The sequence below is a fragment of the Arachis ipaensis genome, chromosome B8 (genome assembly GCF_059453495.1).
Source record: "Arachis ipaensis isolate K30076 ecotype BB chromosome B8, ASM5945349v1, whole genome shotgun sequence".
In the NCBI taxonomy this organism is placed as follows: domain Eukaryota; kingdom Viridiplantae; phylum Streptophyta; class Magnoliopsida; order Fabales; family Fabaceae; genus Arachis; species Arachis ipaensis.
In genome coordinates, this window is record NC_142443.1 from 55,916,317 (window position 1) to 55,927,685 (window position 11,369).

General features: G+C 38.5%; 1 non-coding gene across 1 annotated transcript; it reads left to right on the plus strand.

The window, feature by feature from the left end:
• Positions 1 to 11,262: 11,262 nt before the first annotated feature.
• Positions 11,263 to 11,369, plus strand: LOC148548172 (small nucleolar RNA R71). The gene has a single exon (XR_015897375.1). It is a non-coding gene; the product is annotated as a small nucleolar RNA R71 (small nucleolar RNA).

The window sequence follows — 11,369 nt, forward strand, 5'->3', positions numbered from 1 at the left end:
AATCACAAGAGAGGGTGCAAGGCCATAACCATGACCAACATGGCCGAACCTGGAGAGAGTGAGGAGGACGTGAGTCCCAGTGAGAAAAGCCTCGTGGGACGTCCTCTGGACAGAAAGAAGTTTCCCTTTGAGGAACCAAAGGAATCTGAGGCTCATACAGAGACCATAGAGATTCCATTGAACTTCCTTCTGCCATTCATGAGCTCTGATGAATATTCTTCCTCTGAAGAGGATGAAGACATTACTGAAGAGTAAGTTGCTAAGTATCTAGGAGCAATCATGAAGCTGAATGCCAAGGTATTTGGTAATGAGACTTGGGAGGATGAACCCCCTTGCTCACCAATAAACTGAGTGCATTAATGAGGCAAACATTACCTCAGAAGAAACCGGATCCCGAAAAATTCTTCATACCTTGTACCATAGGCACCATGACCTTTGAGAAGGCTCTGTGTGACCTGGGGTCAGGGATAAACCTCATGCCACTCTCTATAATGGAGAAACTGGGAATCTTTGAGGTACAAGCTGCAAGAATCTCACTAAAGATGGCAGACAAATCAATGAAATAGGCTTATGGACTAGTAGAGGACGTGCTAGTAAAGGTTGAAGGCCTTTACATCCCTGCTGATTTTATAATCCTAGACACTGGGAAGGATGAGGATGAATCCATCATCCTTGGCAGACCCTTCCTAGCCATAGCAAGAGCTGTGATTGATGTTGACAGAGGAGAGTTGGTCCTTCAGTTCAATGAGGACTACCTTGTATTCAAGACTCAAGGTTCTCCTTCTGTAATCATGGAGAGGAAGCATGAAAAGCTTCTCTCAATACAGAGTCAAAAAAAAAACCCCACATTCAAACTCTAAGTTTGGTGTTGGGAGGCCACAACCAAACTCTAAGTTTGGTGTTGAGAGGCCCCAACCCTGCTCTGATTATCTGTGAGGCTCCATGAGAGCTCACTGTCAAGCTATTGACATTAAAGAAGCACTTATTGGGAGGCAACCCAATGTTATTTAATTATATCTATTTATTTTCCATTGCTATTTTATGTTTTCTTTAGGTTGATGATCATGTGAAGCCACAAAAATAACTAAAAAATAAAAAACTGAATTAAAAATAGCATTAAAAATAGCTCACCCTGGAGGAAGAGCTTACTAGCGTTTAAACGCCAGTAAGAGTAGCAGAATGGGCGTTAAACGCCCAGTCTGGCACCATTCTGGGCGTTTAACGCCAGAAACAGGCACCAGACTGGCATTTAACGCCAGAACAGAGCACCAAGTTGGCGTTAAACGCCAAGAAAGGGAGAAAAGCTGGCGTTTAACGCCAGAAACAAGCAGCAGTCTGGCGTTAAACGCCGGGATTGCACTCTAAGGGCGTTTACATGCCTAAATAGAGCAGGGATGATAAGTCCTTGACCCCTCAGGATCTGTGGACCCCACAGGATCTCCACCTACCCCACCTCTCTCTCTCTCTCCCACCTTTTCATAACACTCTTTCCCAAATACCCTTCACCAATCACCTCTATCACCCTTACCTATCACCTCTCACTACAAGAAAACATGTCTATTGCCACGCTTTTAAAGCGTGGCGAAAACCTGAAAAAAGCGTGGCGATAGCTTTTCGCCACGCTTTTTGAGCTACCGTCACGCTTTTGAAAGGGTGGCGTCTGAAAGGGTGGCAGTTGCTCTATCGCCACGCTTTTGGTGTCCTATCGCCACACTTTTTCTTTTGCCGCGCTTTTTACAACTGGCCACCCGTTAAAGCGTGGCCGTATGTGGGAGATATGGCCACGCTTTAAAAGCGTGGCGATAGGGAGAGATACGGCCACGCTTTTAAAGCGTGGCGATAGCGAGAGATACGGCCACGCTTTTAAAGCGTGGCGATAACGAGAGATACGGCCACGCTTTAAAAGCGTGGCGAAAGCCTTGTTAAATTAAAAAAAAAATTCTTTTCCTTACTTGATCTTCATTAGTACACAATATAAATTTTCAATCCTTTTTTATTACCAAACCTACAAATATAGTATGCAATTTTTATTACAAGACAAATCAAACAATAGTTAGTGACATATATAATTTACTATAATTGTTTAATACATTAAAAAATTAATACTTAAATACATTAAAAAACTAACATATCAAATTACACTAATAGAGATGATCATCAACCTAAATACTCAGTAAAATATTCGAATCAACCTAAAACTACTCCACTTTATGCATTAAGCGTTCAAGTTATCCATTCCAATACTATCCTGCAGCAAAATATCAAGAATTCATCATCATTATGCTAATAGGAATAAAAATAAACTTGGTCAGCTTAACACAAACTTCTGGATTATTACATTATGCAATTAGTATAGTAATTAAGTAATTAAAATTTGTACTAGGAATTTATGATTCTCCTCAAGCACCGACGAGAAATTGGTACAAAAATTTTCATTTAGGTCCAAATTCCCCTCCGCAACAAAGCACTTGCATGAATTTTTCCCTATCTAAAAGAAGCTTCATTGCAAAGTCAAACAAAGACACTTCTTCAACAAATACGCAGATACAAGATCCTCACAAAGTCAAAATAGTATATCTAATAGTACTATAGTAGAGAAATAGAGAAGACTTAGATTACCAGCTCAACTAATGACACTTGTGCCCTTGGAGGAGCAATAGATATTTACTCCAAAAGTCAATTGAAAGTGTAGATGAGAAACAAACCTGCTTTAAGAAAACATGAAGTTGAGATGTGAATCAGGATCAACAGTAATCTCAAAGGAGGAATAAAGATATTGTTAAGCATGTTCTGGAATGAGGTAACAATTCCCATTTCTTTGTACACATTGTACAACCTTGGAAGCTGCAAGACAGATTTTATAACAAATATAAAAATAGACAAATGATAACATTACAATCAGTGTGCAAATTAAGCCAGAAAATATTTTACTCAAACTCATAATCTAAATAAGAAAACAGTAAAAAAACATGAAAAAAATTATGATATGGAGCTGAAAGCTATGATATTGAAAATGAGCAAATCAGACGGTATGAATTAATGCATGAAAACTAAGTGAAACTAAAAACAAATCCTCATTATAAATTGTGATAATAAAACTGATCTGTGATTTAAGCAAATAAAAAAGCTAGAAATACCCGAATTAACCAAACAATATTCTCACTGTACAGATCATTATTCACTATCCAACTAGCTAATTGGTCCCATTCAACAGAAGCAATTGTTTATTAAACAGCAGCAGTAAATATCATGTTTTCCAGGTTCAAGCAAGCAGCAAACAGAATTCATATGACTTAACCAGTTCCACAAACTAAAATCATTGCAGTTCATATAATATGGACCAAGCAACAAGCAGAGCAGCACTCAGCAACAACAAACCAAGAAAAATTAATGAAACAGTAACACTTTCATAGCATCTATTTTGAACAATGAAAAAAATACAATAAACAGCAATCACAAGTCCAGAATTCAACACCAAAACAGTATAATAAACAAGTTCATCCAGGGCAACATTCAGAGGAAACACAAATTCATTCTGAACAGCAGCAGTAAACAAAACAAAACCTACATCCACTAACCAGTCCAGATTCTCTAACCACCTAATTCAACTAAACTAAATTAGTTGAACTAAATAAGCTAAACAGAATGAGCTAAACCAAATTAATCAAACAGAAATATTGGTGAGAGCATGATCAATCAATTATTGGTAAGAGCATGGAAACAATAGAGTGCAGTATTACACAAACTACACCATAAATTACATATGAGCTACACCATAATATGATACTCTATCAAACAAAAGGCCGTCCAGCAACCAGATCAGAAGAAAAATTAGATCAGACAATAAGGTCGGCGAACAGTCAAGACAACAAGAAAAATGAAAAATAAACACACAAGCTATGCACATTAAATAAAATCAGTCAAGTTCAACCAGATCTTAGATTTCCACAGTAGAAGATCAGAATCAGAGTTATCAGCATGCTATATACAGTTAAACATAGCACAATTCCTAGATCTACTAGGTCTCTTCATAGCAATAAGTGCTAAATACAAAAAGAGAAGTTGAAATTAAATGAGTAAACATAATACATATAGTAGTAGTGGTAAGAGTTGCCTATAGACTATAGGGTTCCCTCCAATCTATATTTCCTTATTTAATTGCCATGTTACTACTATAAAATTGTACATATACAATATGAAAATAATCCATATAGGTAGCAGGTCCCCTATTCTAAATGCTTGTTCTTTATAAACTAACAAATATTTAATTTAACCTTACCATCCTTTACTCTGAGTAAAACCAAACAGAATGTTGTTATCAATATCATGGTCCAATCCAGAAAAGAAAAATAAAAAGGAACAAATATATGTTATGTAAGGATAAGAAACACTTAAAAATATAAAATTGAAGGTGCTACTTTATTCATAGCTGCCATTGCCTTATTAGCTCCTTGCATACCAACAGCAACATTCAGAGGAAAGACAAATTCATTTCGAACAGTAGCAGTAAACAAGACAAAACCTACATTCACTAACCAGTCCAGATTCTCTAATTAACCACCTAATTCAACAAAACTAAATTAGTTGAACTAAACAAGCTAAACAGAATGAGCTAAACCAGATTAATCAAACAGAAATAAAATCAAATGAGATGAAAGGGGAACCTGGGAAGCAGGGAATTGGAACAGGGGAAGGGAAGGGAAAGATTGATGATGATCAGTGAATGGCTGGATCAACACGGTGGCGGCCTAGTGGTGGCGCTGGGGTAGCGGCAGTGGCGGAGGGTGGGTGCACAGTAAAACAGGGTCTAGTAGTGGCTCTTAACAGAATCTTGGACAAGTGCCCCGAGAGTGCCATGCTGAAAAATAATAAAGGTAACTAATTAGTTCAAATAAACGACATCATATCAAGTATTGATAAGTAAGACGATTGTATGATTATCTTAAAATTCATTTACGAAGTCACAGTCCAACAATAGAAATGACATCATATAAAGTCAGTAACTTAAAACCTCTTCAGGGGAAAGCTAATAATAAAGAAGGCCATTAGTGGTGAAAATGTGGAACTTATTGATATAATCAAGTTTCAAATTTTCCATCGGAAACTTTTCAGGCAATGAAAGAGATGGAATTCTAAATAGAAGGCATCAACCAAAAGAGCACAAGAGAAATACATAAGATTATTCTACAACTAATCACTTTCCATTGAATTTTTTGTACAAACACAACCAGACTAATTATTTGTCATCAATTACTGTATCCTTATAAGATCTACATAATTACCATTTTGTGTGATTTAACCCGCATTGTAATCAGTTATCTATTATCATTAATCCCCAAATATTTTTTAGGCGAAAGGCAAAAAACAGTGAGAATAAATGGAATACCAAAACCAGCAAGAAAACACACTATTTTTTTCCGTTTTTAGCCCAAACTAAAACAATGCTCAAGTCATAAACAGCAGGCAAACACACAATTCCAATTGCTTCTAGTGAAACATCCTTGTTCTTGTAAGTTTTGATTATCATATTCCATTTGTACCATCATTTTCCTTTTGTATTTCGTTCTAGTCAACTTCTATAATTCTATTTATCAGCATAAAATATGGTTTTGACTTCAATCATCACTCTTTATTTTGTTTGCATAATTTTGTTCTAAACTTTATAGCTAGGGCTAGAAAATGAAATTAAAATAGCCACAAAGTGTTGTTATGTACTGTTCTGTTTATTGTTTAGGTCATTCACAACTGCACAAGGAAGAAGATAGATTTTACTCTTTCTGACACCAACACAAGTAAATTAAAGAAGCCTTGTGTCTCACGTGGCTGAGACATTTCATTCATCATCATCATCATTCATCATATAGTAGGAAAAAGTTCATGGAATCCATTATTATCCGTGAACAACATATATTAATAGTCAACAAAAGATGTGGAAAATCTTAGGAGAATATAGTGAACAGAGTGCACCTTTGTGGCTTTGTCATTCCAGAAAAAAACCACGTACGTCCACAGCATCGCAAGCAATGCGTGTTGAGCATTATCAAGCAACCAAGAAGGAACATGCGATCAGAGAGAACGAATCAGGAGAAAATGAAAATGGAAAAGGGAAAGGGAAAGCCCTAAAAGTAAAAACAACGAAAAAAATCGAGAAAATAAAAAGAGGAAAATTGATCAAACCTTTGGAATCGGAGGGCTTGGAGGAGAAGAGATCGCCAAGGAGATTGACCTTGCCGTCGCCCATGTTTGGTGGAGCTCGAAGGTGAATAGAGAGATCCAGACAGATTCGAACAAGAACAAGAAAGAGAAAAAGAGTATGAAGACGAAGATGAAGATTAACAAGATGAAGAAGAAGTGGTTTCAAGTGACGAAGAGTGACGAAGGGGAAGGGCGAAGGGCGAAGGGCAAAGGACGAAGGGAATGGAAGGAGGCGAGGAGCTCTTCCAGGCGAGTGGTTTCGAAGGTGAAAGAGAGATTAGGGTTAGTGTCAATGGGTTGGGGACCGGGTTGGGGGCCGGGTTAGGGCCAATGAGTTGGAGCCCCTCTCGCCACGCTTTTAAAACGACAATGTTGCTCTCTACGGCCACACTTTTCAAGCGTGGTAGAAAAGAACCTTTTGGCCATGCTTTTAAAGCGTGCCAAAAGAGTACCAGGATATAGCCACGTTTTGTAAGCGTGGCCGTAATGAAACCCTGTCGCCACGCTTTCAAAATGTCCTTGTTGAAAAAATCTAGCCGTTTCTCTAATCAATTGCCACCCTTACAAAAGCGTGGCCGTTGATCTTTTTCGCCACGCTTTTGAAGCGTGGCAAAAAAAAGTGGCGAAATCTCTAATCTATCACCACCCTCATAAAAGTGTGGCCATAGACCACTTTTGGCCACACTTTTGAAGCGTGGCAAGAAAAAAGCGTGGCCACAGCCCTTTTTTTTGTAGGGTCTTCACCACTCACATCCATCCACTCTTCCCCAAAAACCCCACCTACCTCCAAATTCAAAATCCTTTCCCTCCCAAAATCCAACCCTAATACACGAAACCTAACCCTCCCCCCACCCCTATATAAACCCCTCACCACTCCTTCATTTTCACACATTACAACCACTACTTCCACCCCTTGGCCGAACCACATATCTCCGTCTATCTCCTCTATTTTCTTCTTCTTCTCCTACTTTCTTTCTTTTTTTGCTCGAGGACGAGCAAACCTTTTAATTTTGGTGTGGTAAAAGCATTGCTTTTTGTTTTTTCATAACCATTAATGGCACCTAAGGCCAGAGAAACCTCAAGAAAGAGGAAAGGGAAGGTAATTGCTTCCACCTCTGAGCCATGGGAGATGGAAAGATTCATCTCAAAGGTCCATCAAGACCACTTCTATGAAGTTGTGGCAAAAAAAAAGGTGATTCCTGAGGTCCCTTTTAAGCTCAAAAAGGGCAAAAATCTGGAGATCTGACAAGAGATTAAAAGAAGAGGATGGGAAGTACTCTCCAATCCTATTCAACAAGTCAGAATCTTAATGGTTCAAGAGTTCTATGCAAACGCATGGATCACTAGGAACCATGATCAAAGTATGAACCCAAACCCAAAGAATTGGCTTACAATGGTTCGGGGGAAATACTTAGATTTCAGTCCGGAAAATGTAAGGTTGGCGTTCAACTTACCAATGATGCAAGAAAACGCATGCCCCTACACTAGAATGGTCAACCTTGATCAAAGGTTGGACCAAGTCCTCATGGACATATGTGTGAAAGGAGCTCAATGGAAAAGAGACTCAAGAGGCACGCCGGTTCAACTGAGAAGACCGGACCTTAAGCCTGTGGCTAGAGGATGGTTGGAGTTCATCCAACGCTCTATCATTCCTACTAGCAACCGATCCAAGGTAACTATGGATCGGGCTATCATGATCCATAGTATCATGATTGGGGAGGAAGTGGAAGTTCATGAGATTATACCTCAAGAACTCTACAAGGTGGCTGACAAGTCCTCCACTTTGGCAAGGTTAGCTTTTCCTCACCTTATTTGTCACCTCTGCAATTTGGATGGGATTGTCATAGAGGGAGACATCCTCATTGAAGAGGACAAGCCCATCACTAAGAAAAGGATGGAGCAAACAAGAGAGTCCACTCATGGACCTCAACAAGAGCATGAGAAAATTCCTCATCATGAAGTCCCTGAGATGCCTCAAGGGATGCACTTTCTTCCACAAAACTATTGGAAGCAAATTAAGTTCCAACATGGGACAACTAAGGGTGGAGCACCAAGAGCACTTCATCATTCTCCATAAAATTAGAGAAGATCAAAGAGCTATGAAGGAGAAGCAACAAAGGCAAGGAAGAGACATAGAGGAGCTCAAGAGCACCATTGGTTCTTCAAGAGGAAGAAGACACCACCCTCACTAAGGTGGACCCGTTCCTTAATCTCCTTGTTCTTATTTTTCTATTTTTCAGTTTTTGAGCCTTATGTTTTATTTATGTTTGTGTCTTTACTACATGATCATTAGTGTCTAGTGTCTATGCCTTAAAGCTATGAATGTCCTATGAATCCATCACCTTTCTAAAATAAAAAATGTTCTAAAAGCAAAAGAACAAGAAGTACATGAATTTTGAATTCATCTTTGAAATTAGTTTAATTATATTGATGTGGTGACAATACTTTTTGTTTTCTGAATGAATGCTTGAACAGTGCATATTTTTTATATTATTGTTCATGAATGTTAAAATTGTTGGCTCTTGAAAGAATAATGAAAAAGGAGAAATGTTATTGATAATCTAAAAAATCATAAAATTGATTCTTGAAGAAAGAAAAAGCAGTGAAGAACAAGGCTTGCGAGAAAAAAAAAAAAGAAAAATGGCGAAAATAAAAGAAAAAAAAGAAAGAAAAAGAAAAAGCATGCAGAAAAAGCCAAAAGCTCTTTAAACCAAAAGGCACGAGCAAAAAGCCAGTAACCTTTTAAACTAAAAGGCAAGGATAAAAAGGATCTAAGGCTTTGAGCATCAGTGGATAGGAGGGCCCAAAGGAATAAAATCCTGGCCTAAGCGGCTAAACCAAGCTGTCCCTAACCATGTGCTTGTGGCGTGAAAGTGTCAAGTGAAAAGCTTGAGACTGAGCGGTTAAAGTCATGATCCAAAGCAAAAAAGAGTGTGCTCAATAACTCTGCACACCTCTAATTGGGGACTTTAGCAAAGCTAAGTCACAATCTGAAAAGGATCACCCAGTTATGTGTCTGTGGCATTTATGTATCCGGTGGTAATACTGGAAAACAAAGTGCTTAAGGCCACGGCCAAGACTCAAAAGTAGCTGTGTTCAAGAATCAACATACTAAACTAGGAGAATCAATAACACTATCTGAATTCTGAGTTCCTATAGATGCCAATCATTCTGAACTTCAAAGGATAAAGTGGGATGCCAAAACAGTTCAGAGGCAAAAAAGCTACTAGTCCCGCTCATCTAATTGGAGCTAAGTTTCATTGATAGTTTGGAATTTATAGTATATTCTCTTCTTTTATCCTATTTGATTTTCAGTTGCTTGGGGAAAAGCAACAATTTAAGTTTGGTGTTGTGATGAGCGGATAATTTATACGCTTTTTGGCATTGTTTTTAGGTAGTTTTCAGTATGTTTTAATTACTTTTTAGTATATTTTTATTAGTTTTTATTCAAAATTCACATTTCTGGACTTTACTATGAGTTTGTGTGTTTTTCTGTGATTTCAGGTATTTTCTGGCAGAAATTGAGGGACTTGAGCAAAAATTTGATTCAGAGGCTGAAAAAGGACTGCAGATGCTGTTGGATTCTAACCTCTCTGCACTCAAAATGGATTTTCTGGAGCTACAGAAACCCAATTGGCGTGCTCTAAATTGCGTTGGAAAGTAGACATCCTGGGCTTTCCAGCAATATATAATAGTCTATACTTTGCTCGAGTTTTGACGACACAAACTGGCGTTCAAACGCCAACTTTCTGCCTTATTCTAAAGTTAAACGCCAGAAACAGGTTACAAACCAGAGTTAAACGCCACAAACAGGCTGCAACCTGGCGTTTAACTCCAAGAGAGGTTTCTACACGTGTAAAGCTCAATGCTCAGCCCAAGCACACACCATGTGGGCTCCTGAAGTGGAATTCTGCATCATTTACTTATCTCTGTAAACCCTAGTAACTAGTTTAGTATAAATAGGACTTTTTACTATTGTATGCAAGGTCTTGGTCATTCTGGTTCCCCCTCTGGGGCCGAAGCCAATGAACACCATTATCACTTATGTAATTTCAACGGTGGAGTTTCTACACCCCATAGATTAAGGTGTGGAGCTCTGCTGTTCTTCATGAATTAATGCAAAGTACTATTATTTTTCTATTCAATTCAAGCTTATTCTTATTCTAAGATATTCATTTACACCCAAGAACATGATGAATGTGATGATTATGTGACACTCATCATCATTATTACCTATGAACGCGTGCCTGACAACCACTTCCGTTCTACATGAAAACGAGCTTGAGTGTGTATCTCTTAGCCTCCATTCCGAAAGATTGGAGTCTTCGTGGTATAAGCTAGAATCAATTGGCAGCATTCTTGAGATCTGGAAAGTCTAAACCTTGTCTGTGGTATTCCGAGTAGGATCTGGGATGGGATGACTATGACGAGCTTTAAACTCGCGATTGTTGGGCGTAGCGACAAACGCAAAAGGATCAATGGATCCTATTCCAACATGAGTGAGAACTGACAGATGATTAGCCGTGCGGTGACAGCGCATTTGGACCATTTTCACTGAGAGGACGGATGGTAGCCATTGACAACGGTGATCCCCCAACATACAGCTTGCCATGAAAAGGAGTATGAATGATTGGATGAAAGCAATAGGAAAGTAGAGGTTCAGAAGTAACAAGCATCTTCATACGCTTATCTGAAATCCCACCAATGAAGTACATAAGTATCTCTATCTTATTTTCTATTTTAATTATATTTTAATTATCAATCCCATAACCATTTGAATCTGCCTGACTAAAATTCACAAGATGACCATACCTTGCTTCAAGCCGACAATCTCCGTGGGATCGACTCTTACTCACGTAAGGTTTATTACTTGGACGACCCAGTGCACTTGCTGGTTAGTTGTGCGGAGTTGTGAAAAGGAGTCGAGATTAAAATCGTGCGTACCAAGTTTTTGGCGCCATTGAGATCACAATTTCGTGCACCATTTAGGAAACCTCCAGATGAGTCAGCCTTTTTTGATTCATGATTCAGTCCTTCATAAAAGATATGAATTTGCACCCACTCATTAAACATATCAGGGGGCATTTCCTTGTCAAATACTTGAATCTCTCCCAGGCTTCATAAATAGTCTCACCATTCTGCTGTCTGAATGTCTGCACTATAGTTCTTAGCCT